The sequence below is a fragment of the Macaca thibetana genome, chromosome 9, assembly GCF_024542745.1.
Source record: "Macaca thibetana thibetana isolate TM-01 chromosome 9, ASM2454274v1, whole genome shotgun sequence".
Taxonomy (NCBI): Eukaryota; Metazoa; Chordata; class Mammalia; order Primates; family Cercopithecidae; genus Macaca; species Macaca thibetana.
Window position 1 is genome coordinate 35,347,857 of NC_065586.1, and position 23,199 is coordinate 35,371,055.

The window sequence follows — 23,199 nt, forward strand, 5'->3', positions numbered from 1 at the left end:
ATTAATTATCTTTCCATTGTAATTGTGATGATCTACTCTGTGTGGGTACCAAAATCAGCTTCTCTCTTCAAGTCAGAGTTGAATTTAGAACTTTAAATGCAGGTCTAAAAATGTAGAAAATAGCATTTTATATTCCCTAATCTATATAGCTGAAAAAGGGATGTATTTTCTTAGCTGAATATGAATACCTCTTAAACATAAATTAGTTCCTCTCCAGTAAAGTATCTTATTTTACCAATCCATTTCAGGAAAGAGGTTCTGCTGCCTTAATAGCAGAATTTTATTTTTATCCCTTTTATTTGAATGAGAGATTTGAAAATTGAATTATGTAAATATTTCTATGCATCTGCTATTATTTTGTGGAGTTTATTAAACTACTTTAAAAAATTGTATAGTCTATTTATTGTATATATGTACATACAGTCTGATACCTAAAATTTAAAGTGGATTCCATAAAACCGGACTCAGTCTTGTTTAGACTACTGAATACTGTTTTAGCCTGTGCCCTCGACTCTACCTCTGTATAGGAAAATTTTCCATATTCATTAATTAGTATTGATCTGTATTAATTGGTTATGTTTCTTGCACTAAGGATGTTTAAAACTGCTGTAAGTGTAGATTTTAGTTTTACTGGCAGGATGAATCACTTGACACATAGTAGATACTTGAGGTTCATTTTCTTTTTCTACATGATGATGAATAGTTATGTTTTCTTCTCTGATTTGTTCAAAGTTTGCCAAAAGAAAACACACAACCAGTACAGTACTTATTGAGAAATCGTAGTTGACTGTAATTTGTTTGTAAGGCGAATTAATGCTCTACAATTAAAGCTGGATTACTGTTGAGGAACACATTGTCTTAGTGTAGTTTTTGAATGGAAAGTTTTTATCATTAATGAAGGATGAAGGAAACGACACAATTTGTTACTTTAATATTAGATTTGATTTAAACAACAAATAAAGTCATTGGGACAATAAATATATATCCCGATGAATCTTTTTTATTATTTGTTTTACATTTTCATTCTTTTTTTTTTTTTTTAAAACTAGAAAAAGGGAAAGAAGAAGTCAGGAGTTTAAAACCAAATGGGAGGGCAGATGAGAAATCCTGCCAAAACCAGGATGTGCCCTCATGCACGAGGTGAGCCCAGAGGTGGGGGCACCCATACCTGCCTCCTCTTCTGGTCTGGCTCTCCTGCCTGCCTTCTCTCGGGCTTGGGCAGAGCCATCTCCATTCTGGGGTTTCCTTTAAGCCAAGCTGCAAAGCAGAATTTGGGGAGTGAATGATTTAAACTTTTCCTGCTGCTTTTGGTAACTTCTCACCTGGGGCCATATCTTACAGATTTGATTTTTTTTTTTTTTTTTTTTTTGAGATGGAGCCTCGCTCTTGTCACCCAGGGTGGTGTGCAGTGGCATGATCTGGGCTCACTGCAACCCCCACCTCCCGGGTTCAAACATTTCTCCTGCCTCAGCCTTCCGAGTAGCTGGGATTACAGGCGAGCACACCATGCCCAGATGATTTTTGTAGTTTTAGTAGAGACAGGGTTTCACCATGTTGGCCAGGCTGATCTCGAACTCCTGACCTCAAGAGATCCATCCGCCTCAGCCTCCCAAAGTGCTGGGATTACAGGCGTGAGCTACCGCGCCTGGCCGAGATTTGAAATTTTTAAAAAATAAAACACGATTCCTGGTTATTGTAGGTATCTAATAAATGTTAAATAAATACATACATAGAACAAAGTAGTGCCTGCCTTCCTGCTGTGTTTTTTGTTGGTATGTTGAGATAAAATTCAGTAGGTTTTATGGATGCTCAGTGAACCAGTTCTTTGCAAGAGCAGTGGTAGAAAGTGGTATTGGCCCTGTGTTCTTGAGCGACTCATGCAGGTATGAGAGCTACTCCAGCAATTGAGAAAAGTGGCACAATAGAGACCTAATAGAACATGTCGCCTTCATATTGATACCCCATTTTGTCTGAAATCACTTCATCTCCCTTGATGTCATTGGAGTCAGTGTCTTGGGTGGGTCTTAAAGACATTATCTTCTGAAAAGTCAGCCATAATGAGGTCCTACCCTTGTTGAAAAAGAGAAGGAAACAAGAAACATGCTCTCGCACTGATACGGGAAAAGGATACTTCAGTTTATATATCTTTTTTTTTTTTGAAACAGAGTCTTACTTTGTCACCCTGCCTGGTGTGCAGTGGCACAATCATAGCTCACTGTAGCCTGAAACTCCTAGGCTCAAGTAATCCTCCTGCCTCGGCCTCCCTAGTCTCAGCCTCCCTGGGATGAAGGGTGTGTGCCACCATGCCCACCTAATTTACTTTTTATTTTTTATTTTTTGAAATGGAGTCTCGCACTGTCACCCAGGCTGGAGTGCAGTGGCACGATCTCAGCTCACTGCAACCTCCGCCTCCCAGGTTCAACTGATTGTCCCTCTCTCAGCCTCCCAAGTATCTGGGACTGCAGGCAAACACCACCAAACTCAGCTAATTTTTGTATTTTTCGTAGAGATAAATTTTTGTATTTTTCACCGTGTTTGCCAGACTGGCCTCGAACTCCTGACCACAAGTGATCCTGCCACCTCTGCCTCCCAAAGTGCTGCGATTACAGGTGTGAGCCACCACACCTAGCCAGGCTAATTTATTTTTAAATTTTCTAAGGGAGTCTTGCTTTGTTGCCCATGCCGGTCTTAAATTCCTGGCTTCAAGCGCTCTTTCTGCCTCACCCTCCCAGGGTGTTACGTCTTAAGCTGCATGGATTTCAAGGCAAGGCCTGCAAACAGCTTGGTTAAGGTGCTGACTTGCTGTTATTGAATGCAGCGCCCTGTTAGAGTTGTTGCACCCAAACAGGGCTAGGGAGATGCCCAGGAGTACTTACAGTCACAGTGGTGGGGCTGGGGTTTATACCTCCAAGTCGGCGGGCTCCCTGCCTGTTTTCCTGTTAGATTTTCTTACTAAGTTTGCATATGTGAAGGGGCTAAAGGTCCTGTCTGTCGCTCTTCTCATCAGTGATCAACCTCAAAATGAGCTGCTTAATCTGGCAGCTGCTGTCTGTGTGCGCTGCGGCAGGTCTGAGCTGGGCACAGCACCCGGGTGAGGACTTGTCCTGGCAGCTATATCTGTCCTTCGTAGGTTTTTGTGAAAAGAGTTCTGCAGAACCTGTTACAGTGAGAAGTGAACTCAAACGTGATGTCTGACTTAATGATGTTCAGATTCTACAGGTCTCAATAAACTTCCCCGTGTCCTTTAAGGGACTTCGTTTCACTGAGGGGCGTTCCTTTTAAGAATTTTTGTTTATATAAATAAGTTATTTCAAATAAGGGATAAAAGAATGGCATTACAAAATGTAGTTTGGGATAGAAGTATTAAATGTAGTGAGAATTTATGCCTAAGATGTTAACATTGGCATTGATTTGTATTGTCATGGAACCTTGGGTTTTAGTCTCAGTCCAAAAGATTAACTTGCTCTGTGACCTTGGACAAATTACTTGACCTCTCTGGACCTCTCAATGACCTTGGCTGTGAGGGAGACTCTTGTTTTCATCACCTGTCTTAGTCTGTTTCTGAACATGCTCTTCTCAGCCATTCAGTCACAATTGTTGGACGCTCCTCTAAATGTAGCAAGACTGGACATAGTAAAAGCCAAGTGCAAGCCTACCGGTGACAGAAAACCCAGGACGAGGGGAAGTCGGTTGTGTTCTGCAGGCCCTCTCCTAAAGAAGGGTGGCCATGGGTAGAAGCAGCAGGTCTTACAGGACCTGGGTACCCAGTTTTCCGCTGCTGTCCCTCCTCCCCCAGCTCTCCCCAGTACAGCTGAATGAATGCCCAGCGTGGCCTCTAGTTGGCCGTTCCTGGACCTGTTTTGTGAGTTCTTGTCCACATTGGTGGATCCTGGAAATCTCGAAACAATGGAGGTGGGTGTGTGAATCCACTGCCAAGTGCCTCTGTCCTGAAGAGGATGCTGTGTCATTTCTGTGAGCTCAGGAAGCCAGTCTCGGAAGGTAAGGATTTTGCACCTCCTCGCATACAGACACCAGCGTTGGGTGGGGGCAGTGCGTGGTAATGATGACTCTGCAGGGGCAGGATCCCCCAGGACCAGGCCCTGGTGCAATGTAGTGGGTATGTGGTCTGGCGGGTCTCATGGCTGTGATCCATCCTGAGTCACTTCATCTTTAAAGCAAAGAAATGTGTGACTTCCAGAGCCTTTCCCCTAATATCCCATTATGGTTATGCTGGGTTTTGCAGGAGCAACCTCGAGACTAATGAGAGGTTTAGTCACCCCTGCAATCTTTGAAAAACAACAAATACAGGATGTGGAAAAACCGAGAGTGAGGCACCCAGACCCCCGAATGCTGGGTAGCTCCTTCCCTAGTTTATGCAGCATCTTGTGTTGAGCTGCGGCCCCTTATGTGTAAGCAAAACTCAAAACAAAATTCCTGTTCTAGAATATTATCTAGAAAACGTGTACTGGTTTTATACTGATGTAATTCCTTCAACAAATATTGAGCTGGACACTGTCTAATTCATGTTGGGGATGGATGTGGCAGAAATAGACGAGGTCTTGGCTTTCTTTGGGGATGTTCTAGTGGAGCAGCTGGTCAAACAAGTTAGTGTGTAAAAAGGATTGTGGTAAGTGTCAGGAGGAAAATTGAGTGGTTATGATAGTAACTAGGAGGTGGCAGCTTGGTGAACATGATCTTTTGAGTGGACACCTCCGTGGAAGAGATGGGGAGAAGGAAAGATGATTGGAGATGGGGATGTGGTTGGAGAAGAGCTGATCAGCCCAGGCCTCACAGGCATTGCTGAGGAACACAGATTTGAAGACCGATGGGAAACTACGGTAGAATTTAGTTAGACTGCACCATGCCAGGTACAGTTCTGGTGCTCAAGGAGTGGGTGTGACAGGCAGCACGGTTCCCACCTGGACGGCCACAAGCTGGAGAGAAGGGCCACATGCACTTCGGAGGTTACACACAGGAAAAGAAAGACCAGTTCTTGTCACACTTCTGGGATGAACCATCGGTAAGTTGTAACAGATAATGTGTTCCTGAGGTTAGTCCAAATCCTGAGTACCCATAATCTACCATGCAACATACATGATGGGACTGTGTCAAGATGAAAAACCCGGGCCCCTGCTCTCAAAAGCTGTGTTTGGGCTGGATCAATGAAAACAGACACGTTTTCATCATAAACACATCTTCATCCTAGCATGGACATGAGGTGGAATCTCTGAACCTGTCTTTCCTAATAAAAATATAGACAAAGCGGTTCTTGAACATGATTTCTTCCTGCAGACACTCATGGGTTGTATAGTCATTTATCTTGTGTTCAGTATTTTTTTTTTTTTTAGTACCTTGAAGCTAATGTGATTTCTACCAAGAAAATCTAGGAGAAACAATTGGAAAATCATAAGAATTCAGTAAGATTATAGTTACAAGATTAATACACAAAAATTGAGTTATCCAATTTACCAGCAGTAACCAATTAGAGAATATAATGGAGATGGCATTCAAAACAGCAACAAATTGTTGCTATTTTGCTGCACATGCCTATAGTCTCAGCTACTCAGGAGGCTGAGGCAGGAGGATCACTTGAGCCCAGGAGTTCGAGACTGCAAAGAGCTGTGATGGCGTCACTGCACTCCAGCCTGGGTGACAGAGCAAGACCTTGTCTCGTAAGGAAAAAACCCAGACAACAAAATGGCAACAAATTATATCGAAGAACAAAAACATTTATTAAATGCTTATAGTGTGCCCTGCACAGTTTAAGCACTCAGCATTTGTTAATTCATTTAATCCCCATAACAATTTCATGAGGTAGCTGCTGTTATTCCCAGATGAAGGTGCTTATTAGGCTTGGAGAGGTGAAAACCCTGGTCAGTAAGTGGTAGAGCCAGAAAACCTGATTCCAGAGGTTTTTTTTAGAGGCAGGATCTCACTGTGTTGCCCAGGCTGGTCTTGAACTGGACGCAAGTGATCCTCCTGCCTTGGCCTCCCAGAAGGCTGGGATTAGAGCCACTGCACTTGGCCCAATCCAGAGCTTTTTTCTCATCACTCTGCTACGTGGTCTTTCACTGCCACCGATTAGGGAGAAACCCATCTAGAAACATGCTATGCTGGATTGAGTAGTGCCCTCTAAAAATTCATGCCAACCTGAAATGTACAGATGTGACCTTTTTTGGAAATAAGGTCTTTGCAGATGTAATTAGTTAAGATGAGGTCATATTGGACTAGGGTGGCCTAAATCCCTGTAAGGAGAGGGGGGTCGGCAGACACAGGGCCAGCACACTGTGGAGGTGAAGGCAGAGGTTGGAATGATGCAGCCGTAAGCCAAGGAATGCCAAGGTTGGCCAGGGCCAGCAAAAGCTGGAAGAGACAAGGAAGAATCCTCCCCTGGAGTTTCCAGAGCATATGGCCCTGCTGGCACCTTGATTTCAGACTTCCAGCCCCCTAGTGACAAATTAAATTTCTGTTTTTGTGAGCCATCCAGTGTGTAGATATTTGTTATGGCAGCCCTAGGAAACCGACACAGGTGCAATTCCTAAATCAAGAAAATGCCGGCCGGGCGCAGTGGCTCATGCCTGTAATCCCAGCACTTTGGGAGGCTGAGGCGGGCAGATTACTTGAGGTCAGGAGTTCGAGGCCAGCCTGGCCAACATGGTGAAACCCCGTCTCTACTACAAATACAAAAAGTTAGCTGGGCATGGTGGTGTGCGCTTGTAATCCCTCGGGAGGCTGAGGGAGGAGAATCACTGGGACCCGGAAGGCAGTGGTTGCAGTGAGCCAAGATCACACCACTGTATTCCAGCCTGGCCACCAAGCGAGACTCCAGCTCAAAAAAAAAAAAAAAAAGAAAATGCCAAACTTTGCTGGCAGTCATCACAAAAAACCTGAATGAAAGAGACGTGCCATGTTCCTGAGTGGGAAGTCACAGGACCCGACAAATGTCACATCTCTTGTTCCCACTCCCCCTTTTGTCCAGTGTGTTCTCTAAGTATACCAAGTTCTGTTCCGATTCAGGAACTTTTTCTGCGTTGTTGTTTCTGTCTGGCATGCTTCCCCCCGATACCTGCATTGCTCACTCTTCTCACTATCTGCTGTTTTTCTTGTTCACTTGATTATTGTCTGGTGTGGCATTTTTCCAGAAACAAAGCACTGATCTCATATTTGGAGGTACTTCCAATTGTCAAAGCTTTCTTCTGCAACTCCCTGATGTAGGTAGAACAGCTGTTCCATCCCTATCGCTTTTCAGTCGAGCCGAGGGCAGTGTTAGGGAAAGAGCAGTCTCAGTAGGGAAGCGTATCACAAATACGGGGGACTCTGGCCGTCAACTGAGGAAGTGTGAACAGTGTCAGTCTACAAATATATGCCTTAAACGTAACATTTTTCCGGAAACACAGTACTGATCTCATATTTTGAGGTACTTCCAGTTTTCAAAGCTTTCTTCCTCATCTCCTCTGCAGCTCCCTGATGTAGGTAGAACAGACGTCTGCTTCAATGCCATGTCCTCACAGGCCTCCTCTGACCACCGCCCTCCGCCTGGGGAAGGGGACCTCCTTGTTGCTCTTGTGTTGCCCAACCATAAGCCTTGCCCGGCTCTCCCCACTATCTGCTGTTTTTCTTGTTCACTTGATTATTGTCTCGTGTGGCATTTTCCCAGAAACAAAGCACTGATCTCATATTTGAAGGTACTTCCAATTGTCAAAGCTTTCTTCTGCAACTCCCTGATGTAGGTAGAACGGCTGTTCTATCCCCATCACTTTTCAGTAGAGCTGAAGTGCAGATAGGCTAGGTGACTTGTCAAGGTCGCGTCATCCGCAAGCAAATATCTTGCAGTTAATCTACAGCTGCCCCTAGAACCACAGAGCGTGGCAAGCCCTCCTGCACCTAGAATGCTGACCCATTCCCCACTGAACCCCAGGACCCCATACATGCCAGGCCCTGTCCAGTGAGTGAGTGGATGGGGTGAGGCACAGGTCCAGAAGATCAGGACAGGAGTCAAGGCATAGTCAAATCTTGAGCAAAAGGAGCAAAGCTGGAGGTATAGAAATGGAGATAAAGTGGTTCTTGAACATCATTTCTTCCTGTAGGCACTCATGGGTTCCACAGTCATTTATCTCGTGTTCAGTATTTTTTTAGTACCTTGAAGCTCACGTGATTGCTGCCAAGAAAACCTAGGAGAAACAACTGGAAAACTACCAGAATTCATCACACCTGTGAGAATGGTATGGAGAAAAGGACGTCCCTTTGCACTGCTGTTGCGAAGGCAAATTATTACAGCCATTCTAGAAGACAACATGGAGGCTCCTAAAAAGACTAAAAAGAGAACTGCCATGTGATCCAGCAATCCCACTTCTGGCTGTATATCCAGAAGAATCGAAATCAGTGTGCTGGAGAGACAGCTGCACTCCCATTAAAGCACTGTTCACAATAGCCCAGACAGGGAGGCAACGCAGGTGTCCATCACTATGTGAAGTAAGCCAGGCACAGAAACAAATATCGAATCATTTCACTTACATGTAGAATCTAAAAAAAGCCGCACTCAGAAGTAGAAGAGTAGAGTGATGATTACCAGAGGATGGGAAAGGAGGAGGATGAACAAAGGGGAGAGCTTCACCAATGGGTACAAAATTTCAGTTAGCAGGAGTAAGCTCTAGTGATCTATTGCGCAAACAGCTACCATAATAAATGCATTGTGTATTCCAAAGTTGTAGATTTCAGTTGTTTTCACCACACACACAAGTAACTACGTGAAGTGATGGACTTGTTCAATAGTTTGATTTAATCATTCCACAATGTAAAACATGTATCAGAACATATTGTACCCCATAAATATATACAATTGTGTGTCAATGAAAAATAAAAAGTAGAGCTATGAGGCAGCTTCAGGAAAGAGGCAGAGCTTGAAGCGGGTGTGTTGTAGAATCTGGATATGTAGAAAGGAAAGGAATTCCAGCAGGAAGCGCATGAACCAAGAGTCCGGAGCCCACCCGCTCAGCATTGCTGAGGACAGTGTTAGGGAAAGAGCAGTGTCAGAAGAGAAGCGTGTCACAAATACAGGGGACTCTGGCCGTCAACTGAGGAAGTGTGAACAGTGTCATTCAGTCTACAAATATGTGCCTTAAACATAACATTTTTTCCAGAAACGCAGTATTGATCTCATATTTTGAAGTACTTCCAATTTTCAAAGCTTTCTTCTCCATCTCCTCTGCGACTCCCTGATGTAGGTAGAACAGATGTTCTATCCCCATCTCTTTTCAGATAGCGCTGAAGTGCAGAAAGGCTAAGTGACGTGGCAAAGGTCACGTCATCAGCAACCAAACATGACTTGCAGTTAATCTACAGCTGCCCCTAAACCACAGAGCGTGGCAGGCCACACCTGTCACATGAATCTCCATGCACGTTGACTTTGGAGAAAAGACAGCTGCAACATTTTAGCTTTAAAAAGTACTTAGCAAATAATGCACCTACAAGCAAGAATGGTGTCTGGGGATCCTGTTATTTTTATTGTTGCTGCTGGATATAGAGCCCACACAGATGGTAAGTCTGGCTTATTAATGGCATTTTGCAGAAATCTACGAGTTACTATTTCAGAATTGCTGCCTGGCCCCCAAGTGACATCCCCTCCCCACCAGGTCTCAGTTTAAGAGCTTCAGAGAATCTGGAAACTCAGGGATTTCATGTGTAGTCACCACCTGTCCCCTCTCTGAGGCTGTGGCCCCTACTTTAGCAGGTATGGTTCTGCTGGACTGGAGTTTTATTTTTCTGAGCTTGCAGTTTCTCATTTTGAGGTTTGAGGTGTTTTTCCATCTCAAAACCCGCCCAGCCCATGACTTTCATTGAATGCCTCAGTAGGAATTTCCTTATTGTTCACGTCTTATCTCAAAAGTTGTGTCTTCATTGGCCTTTTCTGTGCAGCTCATCTAAAGTAGCACCAGTCCCTCTGTCTCACCCCATTGCTCACTGTCAGCCCTCCTGATTATCGATTTCTTTGGCAGCATGTCATTTATCTGGTGGTACCCTGCTTATTCCTTACAATCTAAGTTGTGTGCCTCTCATCAAAGGCAGAGCCTACCCTTCCCCATCTGGAACAGAACGCTGACTTCCTTGCTTGCTAAGCAGGGGACAGTCTCTGAGCAAAGGGAAGAGCTGATCTCACACAGGGCCTTGGAAAGCATGAAGTTCAGGGATATCAGTGCCCGGAGCATTTAGGGATTGGTGGGCATTTGCCTATGTCAGCATGGTTACTTGAGCAAGACTTGCGGATTGCCTGGCCTTGGCTACTGATGTGAAATCCTTGTTGATCAAGGAGAATGGGTTTTAAATTGGTTCTGATGGTCACTTGTTTCTATGGCCAAATAACAACTAGCCCTCCCTAGGAGGATAGAAACTTCATATCCCCGGAGCTCAGTAAGAGCTCATACGCTCTGTGAAATCAAGGATCTTCTGTCTTGCTCATCTCTGCATACCAGAGCGTAGAAAAATGCCCACACTGGGTGAGTGAATAAAACAACCCAATGGGCTGGGCGCGGTGGCTCACGCCTGTAATCCCAACGCTTTGGGAGGCCAAGGTGGGCGGATCACTTGAGGTCAGGAGTTTGAGGCCAGCCTGGCCAACATGGTGAAACCCCGTCTTTCCTAAAAATACAAAAATTAGCTGGGTGTGGTGGTGGGCACCTGTAGTCCCAACTAGTTGGGAGGCTGAGGCAGGAGAATGGCTTGAACCAGGGAGGCAGAGGTTGCAGTGAGCTGAGATTGAGCCATTGTACTCCAGCCTGGGAGACAGAGCGAGACTCCTTCTCAAAACAAACAAACAAACAAAAAACTAATGAAGGACTGGCCCCGGCTTCTCCTGTGGTGGATGGAGCTGTGAGACCTTAACTTGGAAGGAAGGACTGAGCAAAGGTGAAAGACAGATGTTACTCTGTTATTGCAGAGGGCAGAACTGGAGCCAGGAATCAGCAAAAGTTTCTGAGACATGGATTTCCGCTTGGTATAAGGAAGACCCTTTAAGAGTTATAGTCGTGCAGAGTTAGAAACAGCCAGGGGCCACCTTCTCATAGGTTAACCAGCGGTTATTGTTGTCCACTTGCTTTAGCACAAGCCTGTCATACAATGAGCTCCTCTGTGGAACCCCAGTATATACAGATCAGAGGCACGCAGATCTGTGTCAGTGGAAGAAACTGTGGAGAGCCAGTTCCAGCCACATGGCAACCCCTGACACACCCTGACCAGACTTTACGGTTCTAAGAAGCAAGTGCAAGAACCACTCATTACATTATTTAAAAATTCCTCCCGTTATTCTGTGCAGTGGGCGTCTGCATTTACCACTTTTCAGCTGAAAGGACGTAGGGGAAGAGAAGGTAACTTGAGGGTGGCAGAGCCAGGATTAGAACCCATGCTGGTCTGATTCTGAAGTCACGCTCACAATCACGCTACCCTATCACCTCCCATTGAAGTGAAACAAGATCGTCCATTGCTAAAAAGAAGTCTGGGGGGCAGGGCGTGGTGGTTCATGCTTGTAGTCCCAGCACTTTGGGAGGCCAAGGCAGGCGGATCACGAGGTTAGGAGATCGAGACCATCCTGTCTAACATGGTGAAACCCTGTCTCTACTAAAAATACAAAAAATTGCCGGGCGCGGTGGCTCACGCCTGTAATCCCAGCACTTTGGGAGGCCGAGGCGGGCGGATCACAAGGTCAGGAGATCGAGACCACGGTGAAACCCCGTCTCTACTAAAAATACAAAAAATTAGCCGGGCGCAGTTGTGGGCGCCTGTAGTCCCAGCTACTCGGGAGGCTGAGACAGGAGAATGGCGTGAACCCGGGAGGCGGAGCTTGCAGTGAGCCGAGATCGCGCCACTGCACTCCAGCCTGGGCGACAGAGCGAGACTCCGTCTCAAAAAAAAAAAAAAAAAAAAAAAAAATACAAAAAATTAGTCGGGCTTGATGGCGGGCGCCTGTAGTCCCAGCTACTCGGGAGGCTGAGGCAAGAGAATGGTGTGAACCCAGGAAGTGGAGCTTGCAGTGAGCCGAGATCATGCCACTGCACTCCAGCCTGGGCGACAGAGCAAGACTGTCTAAAAAAAAAAAAAAAAAAAAAAGTATATGGGAGAAAGAACAAACTCCGTGTGATTTCTTAGTTTTTCAGATTCTATCTGTTAATTTTGCTTCCCTAGAAATCTTAATGACTTATTTATTGATGACAGAGATGAATCAAGAAAATATTGCTTTACAGGCAGGTGGATCACCTGAAGTCAGGAGTTCGAGACCAGCCTGACCAACATGGTGAAACCCCGTCTCTACTAAAAACACAAAAATTAGTGGGGGGCGGTGGTGGTCACCAGTAAGCCCAGCTACCAGGTAGGCTGAGGCAGGAGAATGACTTGAACCTGGGAGGCGGAGGTTGCAGTGAGCTGAGATCACGCCACTGCACTCTAGCCTGGGTGACAGAGTGAGACTCTGTCTGAAAAAAAAAAAAAAAGAAAAAGGAAAATACTGCTTCAAAAAAATCTTGTGAGTGCAAATTCATTGCTTGAAAGGAATTGAGGACATATAAAAGGATTTTCTCACTAGCCACTGGACTATTTATTAGAGAACCTAGTACTAAACACCCATTAAAATATTTTCCCATCCATTGCCCCATTAGGTGTCCGGTTTGTTCATCCACAGTGCCTTCTTCATTCTTAACTTCATGCTCCAATAAATGGGGACTTTGAAAGGCCCACCAGCTGGTACTGGACAAGGCATTTTGCACATGAAATTGTACATTCATGGGTGCTCGAGGTTTTTTTTTTTTTTTTTTTTGGTCATCTTTGTTTTTTGAGACAGGGGCTCTCTGTCACCCAGGCTGGAGTGCAGGGCTCACTGCAGCCTCGACTTCCCAGATTTGAGCGATCCGCCCTTCTCAGCCCTGCAAGTAGCTGGGACTACGGGCATGTACCACCACGCCTGGTTAATTTGTTTGAATGTTAGTAGAGACAGGATCTTGCTATGTTGGTCGCTGGTCTCCAATTCCTGAGCTTAAGCGATCCTCCCATCTTGGCCTCCCACAGACATGAGCCACCGTGCCTAGCCGGTGCTTGAGGTTTTCAGGTCCAATTACAGCATTTTGTCTTTTTACTCACTAGTCAGCAGCAGAGATTGCTCACAAGAAAGTATACTGAAGTCCTGTATTTTATTATCTCCACTGCAGGACCTTTCCTTTTGCAAACTGCTTGACGTATTCCTCCCTGAAACTTTTGTAATGCTGTAATTGTGTCACAAATATAAGCTCCAAGGACTCTGCTACAATAAAAACATTTAATGTGAACGAGGTAAGACAGGCTCTAAATCCTCCCCACGCTATTTTCATTTCCCCAGGACTGTTCTTTTTACTTTACCGAGAATACAGATTTGACCTATGGGAAAAATACATCCATAGTATCCAATCAGCCTAACTCAGTGCAACATCAACCTCATTCTGCTGCTTTCCCCGAACAGGGAGGGCCTTTATGCAGCTTCCCCTGAGTGTCAATGATCAATCTCTTCGAACCAAATCCTGGGGAAATCTGAATGCCTCTAGCTGTTGAAATATCTTTGATTTTGTGAATAATATTTTCATATACTTATGCATCTTGTTCTCTGTGTAATCTGTTACAAAAACAAGAAGAGTTTCGGTATTCAATGACATTTTGTCTTTCCCAACCACGTTCTGCCTGCACATGAAACTCGTCAAAGTAAACGAGTTGACGGACAACCGGGTGCCCCTATGGTAACGTTCTGGCAATCAGACCTGTGAGCAGGAAAATGTCCTGAAATAACCGGAGCCAACTGGGCACAGCGCACGACTTTCCAGCATTGCAGTTTATTGTTTTAGAGCCCAAGCCCCAGGCAGGGTGCTCAGGACCCGCGGTCCTTGGCGACTGGGGGAGATAGTAGAACATCACAGATGAGGGTGCTTTACAAGAGCTCACTCATTTGTGAGAGTCAACTCACTGTGGATTCAGGAGGTCTGAATGATTCCAGCCCTCTGTCTTTTCTTGGAGGAAGCCAATCCAGGCAAACCAATTGCCACCCACAGAGCTTGGCTCTTCACCAAACCCTAGGAGGGCCCAGGCCCGAAGACTGGATTGCTCCAGCTTCCTATGGCAGAAAGAGGGTTAGAAAAATAGCTGATGCAGCAACCGTCTTGCTGCCTGAGGAGCATAACCTCATGCTTGTTTGGAAAGACTTGAACTGGTAGCTGAGGGTGCAAACAGGGCAGCTGCATTTGGAGAGAAAAGGATGAAAGAGGAATGAGGGGAGAAGGTGGGAGGCGAAAATCAAAGGTGTGGAAAAGGTATGTTATGGTGGGTCAGGTTAGTGGACATCTCCACTTCAACAAGACCTTCCACAAAAAAGCTGATGCCTCGTGCTGAAATCAAGGTCCCACTGCATCTGCCAGAAGGGGAGTTGCGTTTGGTGAGAGCCTGTGATACAAGTGATAAAGATGGAAGCTTACTGTTGAAGAACCACGAAATGCCTCCAATGGGCAGGTCATTAAACAGCAGTTCATCTACTTGAGTATTTCCAGGGCTTTGTCAGCAGCTCAGGCTGTCCTCACATCCTGCTGTCACAGACACCTCTACTTGAGGGAGGCCACCTTCCTCCCTCTCCCCGGCCCTGTGTCCCACACCTGTCGCTTCTTAATGAGGGACCCCATCTGCCTGGGTGCCTGGGCCAGGAGGCTTCCTCTCCTTAGGTTCTCTCCACCCTCATGCACACTCATCGCTCTGGACTTGGCCTCCTCATAACCCCTGGGTTCCATCCCGGGCAGCCTGGGGAGCACTCGTCTCCACCGCTGCCACCTTCTCACTCCTTCTCTTCACAGCAGGTGATGCCGTCTTCCTCAAGTGCAGATCCGATTGTGTCACCTCCAGCGGAGACCTTCAGTGACTTTCCATTGTCGGTCGGGTAGAACCCACGCTGTCCCAGGACCAAACAGGGCCCTGCTTCCACCCTCACCTTGTTCCCACCCGGGCTTTGTTTGTCCTGCATTTCAGACAGCGCCCGGTACCCTGCAGGTTCACTCCCAGCTCTGGGGTGTTGCGTATGGTGCTTACTGCCCATCATGGCCTGGCGACCCTTGAGTCCCTTCGGAGCCCGCCACACCTCTCCTTTAGAAGCAGCCCTAACCGCAACACTGCGCCCTGCTGTGCTGCTGTCCTGCAGGTACCTTCCTGTGTCCCATTCCACATGGAGACCCCCTGGGCAGAGACTGGGTCCCGTAGTATCCCTAGTGCCAAGCACGATGCCCACATGTGCCGCTCACTGAATTAAAACTAGCAACTAAATAAAATGTGAACACTCAAACATATATCACACGCACTGGTTGCAGACATGCTGTGAAGGCATCTCACCTCACAAAGGTTGCATTTTGACTCTTCCTCAAGAGTAAATGGCCACAAGAGATTGGAAGTGGCTGAGCAGAAGGTGGTCTGCAGGAACTGCCCAGCACCCACCCCTGCCCCTTGGGAACACAGGTGGGCCTTCGCGGGTGGAAAACACACTCTGTAAATAGCCAAGTGAGTGATATTATGAAGTCAGGGGAGGCACTGTATGGAGAAAAGCTACAGAAGTGGAAATACGTTAGCCAACCCGACTTTAAGGGAAATGACTGTCCCATGAAACTGGGCTGGAAATGCTCCAAGGCAGGCTGAGCTGGGACCTGATGCTGCGTGAAGAGCCCAGAGGGGAGGGTGAAGTGTGGAGAACTCAGACTGAATGTGACGGGTGTGAGCGCCCCACAGAAGTTCTGCGTTGGAGGAACACCCAAAAACTTAGGGAGTTGGCATCCAAGTAGCTTGGAGGTAAGCTGGAGTTATTTCTTCTTCCATTGTGCAAAGTCCTTCAAAAATATATTTGATCTAAGCTCTCAGGCACCACAGGAACACACAAGCATTTGCTCTCAGCCTGGGCGTGTTTGGTGGTGACAGCAAAGGCACCTGCCCTCTAGAACCGCCTAGAAACAGCTGGCAGAGAAGAGACAGCCTGTAGCTTACCCCAGCCTCCGTGGGTTCGGGCTCCCCCGCAGTGTGTGCTTGCTTTCCCTCCTTCCCTACCTCTCCCTCTTTCTCTCTCTCTGTCACACACACCCCGACACACCTCTATGTAAAATGCCTGTACCCCAAGAGATCAGAATTAGGGTGTTCGCTGCACCACCAGTTCTGCTTCTGAGTGTCCAGGGCCAGGTTTCTTGTGGCCACAGTAAGTATTGCTTGAATTGCACACAATTACCCCCCACAGAGGCCCCTGTGCCTTAAGAGGACTATACAGAAAACACCCTCTGCAAGTGTGAGCCTCCTGCGTGTACCTACGTGTGTGTGTGTGTGTGTGTGTGTGTGTGTGTGTGTGTGTGTGTGTGTGTGGTCAGCTCTGGGGTAAATGGAAAGACCACAGCACTGGAAGAGGCGGCTCTGAGTCTGGATTCTTCTGTGATCTTGGGCAAATTCCCTCACTTTCTGCTAGGGCTGCAAGAACAAAATACCTCAGAGAACATGCGGTGTTTGGTTTTCTGTTCTTGCGATAGTTTGCTAAGAATGATGGTTTCCAGCTGCATCCATGTCCCTGCAAAGGACACGAACTCATCCTTTTTTATGGCTGCATAGTATTCCATGGTGTATATGTGCCACATTTTCTTAATCCAGTCTGTCACTGATGGACATTTGGGTTGATTCCAAGTCTTTGCTATTGTGAATAGTGCCACAATGAACATACGTGTGTATGTTGTTCTCACTCATAGGTGGGAACTGAACAATGAGATCACTTGGACTCGGGAAGGGGAACATCACACACCGGGGCCTATCATGGGGAGGGGGGAGGGGGGAGGGATTGCACTGGGAGTTATACCTGATGTAAATGACGAGTTGATGGGTGCTGACGAGTTGATGGGTGCAGCACAGCAACATGGCACAAGTATACATATGTAACAAACCGGCACGTTATGCACATGTACCCTAGAACTCAAAGTATAATAATAATAAAAAATAAATTTAAAAAAAATACCTCAGAGACTGGGCGACGTCTGCAGCAGAAACACCCTCTCACTGTCCTGGAGGCCAGAAAGCCGAGACAAAGGTGTGGGTGCCGTTGGTCCCTCCCGAGGCCTCTCTCCTTGGCTTGCAGATGGCGGCTTCACCCGGTGCCCGCAGCATCTTCCTTGTGCGCGTGCCTCCCCGGTGTCTCTCTCTGGTCCTAAGCTCTTCTTCTTAGGACACCAGTCAGATTGTATTAGGGCTCACCCTAATGGGCCCATTTTAGCTTCATTACCTCTTGAAAGGGCCTGTCTCCAAATACAGGCACGTTCTGAGGTATTGGGGGTTAGGATGTTAACAGACGGATGTTGGGGGGACGTGTTCAGCCCACAGCACTTTTCTCAGCTTCATTTTTGCTCTTGATGTTGATGTCTGACAGAGTCGAGCTAGTGATTTCCGAAGTCCTCTCTGAATCAACCAGTACCGTCTGAGTGCTCTCTGTCTCTCTCTCTCTCTCTCCCCCCTGAGACTACAAATACTTAGGTGTCTGTGGCCGTGTGGCTTTCTTTTTCTTTTTCTTTTTTTTTTGAGATGGAGACTCACTCTGTCGCCCAGGCTGGAGTGCAGTGGCATGATCTAGGCTGACTGCAACCTCTACCTCCCAGGTTCAAGCAATTCTCCCGCCTCAGCCTCCCGAGTAGCTGGGATTACAGGTGCCCACCACCAGGCCGAACTAATTTTTGTATTTTTAGTAGAGACGGGGTTTCACCATGTTGGCCAGGCTGGTCTGGAACCCCTGACCTCAGGTGATCCAGCTGCGTCGGCCTCCCAAAGTGCTGAGATTACAGGCGTGCGCCACTGCACCCAGCCAGCCTTGTGATTTTCTTTCTGCATGTCCCTCTCCATCTGAAGAGAACACCCATCCCTCTCCATCTGTCAGTTGCTGGTGTTATAGCTAAGGTAATCTGAGCTGTCCCCATCTCTAGCTTGCACTTCAGAGTGGCGGTCAGGGAACAGAAAGAAGGCAAGGCTCGCATGAAGGAAGATGGGGCCCAGCACAGTGCAGCCCTGCACGCAGGGCTCCTTGAGGTCACAGGACCATTCCTAGTTAGGGCTCCACCCGACGGGAGGCCCAGGCCGACCCTGGCTCTGGGCACATCCTCATTGTGAGTGTGTGGATGGGGAAATACACCCCACCCCACAGGTCTCGATTGGCTTCTGTATCTGCTACCAGCCCCATCCTAGTTCAGAATCGGTGAGTGTTACCACATTTTTTTTTCCTAAGAGATGAGGTCTCCCTCTGTTGCCCAGACTGGAGTGCAGTGGCATGGTCATAGCTCACTGCAGCCTTGAACCCCTGAGCTCAAGCAATCCTCTGCCTCAGCCTCCTGAGTAGCTAGGACTACAGGCATGTACTACCACGCCTGGCTAACTTGTTTTTCTATTTTTTGTAGAGATGGAGGTCTTGCTCTGTTGCCCAGGCTGGTCTTGAACTCTGGGCTCAAGCAATCTTCCTCCTTCAGCTTCCCAAGTTGCCGTTAACGCCTTCTGAGCTGCCCCCACTTACACTAAGGGAAATGGTGGATGGAGCTATAAGCTTAGGAACAGAAAATGACCTCCTGTAGGGACTGAAAGGAATTCTTGCCCGAAATTGTCCTTTTCTCTTCTCAGCTCCAAAGAGAGGAAGCACATCTGTGTAGTTACTGTCAGAAGCTCATGCATATCCTGTCCTTGCTCCCTTAAATAATGGCTCCCAATGGCCTTATTGAAAGAGCTGTACTCTGAGAGAACTTTGGATATCCAGCTCCTGGTCTGCCTCAGTATCCAATTTAACAGAAGAGAGAGAGAAACAGAGGCAACTGCTTTTAGAGTTTGGTTGTTCCTGAGAAATGGTAGAAGTGCCCTGCAATTTCCATCCTGTTTCAGTTCATTGCTAAGGCTTTTATTAAATAAGGGCTTAAAAAACAACCACAACAACAAACTTGAGCCAAAACCAAAACGACATAAACAAAGGCACATTTAATTTCAACCCATCTGTCTTTTGTCAGAAAAAGTCCTTCTGTTTTTGATCACTCTGGCAACAGCATGGGTTTTGTTTTTTAACAGCTAAGTAAGAAGTCAGAAATAGAAGTAAGAACTCCACACCTGTTGCTTTTAGGATCAATTATTTATTGATGTCATAAATTGCACAGAGGAAGGCATTTTGCTGCAGAAGCTAATGGAGCTACAGTGCAGTAGCTGTGCTAATCAGCTCAGCTCGAATACTTTTTATTATTGTTGCTGTTTTTTTGCTTTTGGTTTTGTTTGTTTGTTGTTTAAGACAGAGCCTTGCTCTGTCACCCAGGCTGGAATGCAATGGCATGATCATGGCTCACTGCAGCCTCGACTTCCTGGGCTCAAGTGATCCTCCCACCTCAGCCTCCTTAGTAGCTGGGATGACAAGCATGCACCATCACACTGGCTAATTTTTTTTATTTGTATTTTTCATAGAGGCGGAGTTTTGCCATGTTGCACAGGCTGCTGTCAAACTCCTGGGCTCAAGTGATCCTCCAACCTCAGCCTCCCAAAGTGTTGGCATTACAGGTGTGAGCCACTGCACCCAGCCCAGCTTTAGAAACAGGCTCAACCCTTTGGACTCTCCAGCACTCTACACCTACTTTCACTCTAGTGCCAAAATTCACTGCTTCCTTTGGGAACTTTATATTTGTTTTAGTTGTTAAGTTAAAATATTTTCACAATCACAGGAGGCCATCAAGTTTTGATTTGCAATCTGAAAGGAAGAGAGGGGATTCTTTATAAAGAAATGGACAACACGTTACCCTCATTACAGAAGATGTGGCGAGGGGTGTTATCCTCTATGCCTCATGACGTCTCTCACAGAAACAGGGCTGTAATGCCTGCATTGTGAGAGGAATTTCAGGCATGGGGGAGAATTAGGTGTTGAATTACCAAGACATTTCCTCACCTGTAAAGGTTGAGAGCCCCAAGTTTATAGTTTATTTATTGAAAAATAGAAAGCAGGCTGGATGTGGTAGCTCACGCCTGTAATCCCAGCACTTTGGGAGGCTGAGGCAGGAGGATTTCTTGAGCCCAGGAGTTTGAGACCAGCCTGGGCAACATAGCAAGACCCCATTTCTACACAAATTTTAAAAATTAGCCAGGCATAGTGGCACGTGCCTGTGGTCCCAGCTGCTCAGGAGGCTGAGGCAAGTGGATTGCTTGAGCCCAAGAGATTGGGGCTGCAGTGAGCCATGATTGTGCCATGGCACTCCAGCCTGAGTGACAGAGCAAGATCATGTCAAACAAAATAACAATAATAATAATTGAAAAGTGGGAGGTAATAAACAGTATGGCATGCAAGGTTAAAAAATAATAGAACAAAACAACCTTTGTCACTGAGAAAAACAATATTTTACTCTTACTAGTATAAGAATTTCTTATCATAAGCATCCTTTTCCTTGCAAATGGGAGAAAATGCAATGAATGAAAACAGAAATATTTTGGTTTCTTTTTCTAATCCATGTCTCAATGCTCACAGCATTTCTGGAGAGCCACAGGGCTGGAAGCAGAGTCTTATTCTTTTGTAAAACTTCAGTCATGGAGAGTTACAATTCTAGTTCATTTTCCATGTCTGTTCTTTGCCCTAGTTCATTCAGGCTGCTATTAAATAAATACCATAAACTGGGTGATTTATAAGCAACAGAAATGTACTTCTCACAGTTCGGGAGGCTGGGAAGTCCAAGGTCAAGGCATCAGCAGATTCAGTGTCTGGAGAGGGTGCTTCATGGTTCCTAGACCAGCACCTCCTTGCTGTGTCCTCACGTGGTAGAAGAGGCAGGGCAGCTCTCCAGAGCTTCTTTGATAAGGGCACCAATCCCATTCATAAGTGCCCCACCCTCATGACCGGATCACCTCCCAAAGACCCCACCTCCTCATATCACATCACCTTGGGGGTTAGGATTTCAGCATATGGATTAGGGGAGCACATAAACATTCAGACCATGGCATTATTCTTTTTGTGATTTTTTTTTCTTCTTCCTTCTCTTCTCCTTGGTTTTCCAGCTCTTCCTTTCTCTTGTTTTTCATTTTTGTTTCTTTCCTAAGGCTACACGGTCTGCCCCATACATGATCATGCCCAGGCTGACTTTATCATTTTCATGGCCTGGCTAGAATATTTTATTTCAGGTTGCTTGCAGAAAGGCAAGTACATATCTTCATATAGAAAAGACAGATTACAGATTCATGGGAGGAAGTATTTTACTCTATCTCTGCATCCCCAGGGTAAAGGTAAATTGGGATCGAGGTTGATGCAGATGATCAGGGAGAGGTTTCTGCTCATGGCCAAGATAGAATAAATAGTACTGGAGTAGACCTCCCATTATAAATAACTTAAAAAACTAGACAAAATATGGGAAGCAATAATGTTTAGCTATTGAAAACAGGCAGCAAAGGATCATGCTCTCAGACAGAATGGAAAGAAATGAAGTAAGTCCTATGAGAGTTTGAGCTTTTACCTGGAGGCACTTTTTGAATGGCACACAGGAGGCGTCCAGGTAGGGCATAGAGGTCTCACTGAGTTGAGAAGCCAGAGATCAGAGATTAGGGAGGCTGGCACAGTTGAGGTATGTAGGGCGAGACCCAGAGAGGAGGAAGCTATGCAGAACTCCAGAAATCTACATCGAAGTCCTCTTGAGTCTTGGGCTGAATATTAAACTGTGCATGCAAAGCATGGAACTTGAAGTGAACAGCTTTGGGTGGAAGCTTTAAGCTGAACAATTCTAAGTCTCACACAGGGCAAGGAGACATTTAAGTTCTGACCAGCTACAGTTGGGAGATCTCCTTAAACACCTGAGAAATTCAGTCAAGACTCAAGAAATATAAAATCCTGGTAGTAGGGCTAAGTTAGACCCATTTTAACAAAGCTTAAAATTAGCCTCAGAAAGACCAAGCTAATACACAAACAACTTAACTGCCTGCCAAACCAAAATTTAACACTGTTTAAAGGAAGATAAAATCAAGACATTCAACAACATAACACATATAATGTCCAGCATCCAATAAAAATAACTAGACAGATAAAGAAACAAGAAAATGTGACTCATAATAAGAAAAGAAATCAATCAGTATAAATAGATTCAGAAATAGATCCAGATGATGGAATTTACAGATGAGGAACTTTAGACCAGATGAGGAACTTTAGACCAGTTATTCTAAATATGGTAAAGAGTTTAAAAGAAAACAAATATAATGAGTAGAATCACTACATTGACATCAGAAAAATATTCTTCAGGATAAGAAATATTACTAGAAATGAAGAGGGACATTTTATAATGATAAAAAGGTCAATTCACCAAGAAGACATGCAAATCTTAATATGTACGCATCTGACAACAAAACTTCAAAATACATAAAACCAGCCAATCAGGAAATAACATCTATATCTACTGTTTTAAATTAAAAAGAAAAATTCGACACAGGTATTTGCAAGGTCATTTTTATCAACATAGATCTCTTAAGTACACTATCGTTGGGCATTAACCTAGGTGACAGGAAAACACTTTAACAGATTTGACGTTGGTCTTAAGAATCTCAAATAGGGTTGAAATACAAAACACACATACAGATATTAAAAGATCAAAAGATATGTGTCATGTTGCATTTTCCTTAAATGTTTGCCTCTCCATTTTTGAATCCAATAAATCATTAAGCTCTTGTTGGCTGTTTTCCATCTTGAAGTATTGGTGCTTAGCCTTACAAAGCTTGAGGTAGCTGCTTAGTCATCCCTGATATGTTCAAGTATCTACATGAGCCCCCTCCTTGGGTCTGCCAGAACCCACAGAATTGGAAATCTAGTGGAGACTCATTGTTAACATTACAGGAGACACAGGTCTAGAGGTCTCCTTTGGGGTTCCAGTTAGGCTTATACCGCAGCTGCCACCCCACTTTCTACCATTCTTCAGTCAAGTAGTGAGCTATGAGTGCACTCATGTTATGAAGAATACGTCTTGAAAAAGGAAAAGGATTAGTGTTCAGGGTGATTCACACCCATTATAGTTAAGCCAGCAAAGCCCCACTTAGGATGAGAGAGGAGCCACCCCTTGGGAAAATCATTTATATATCTGCTTTAAATACACACATTTAATCTTTTAAAATTCAGTCCCATTTCCCAAGGAAATTGCCTGGAAGTAGTGTTGAGATTAGAATGGATTA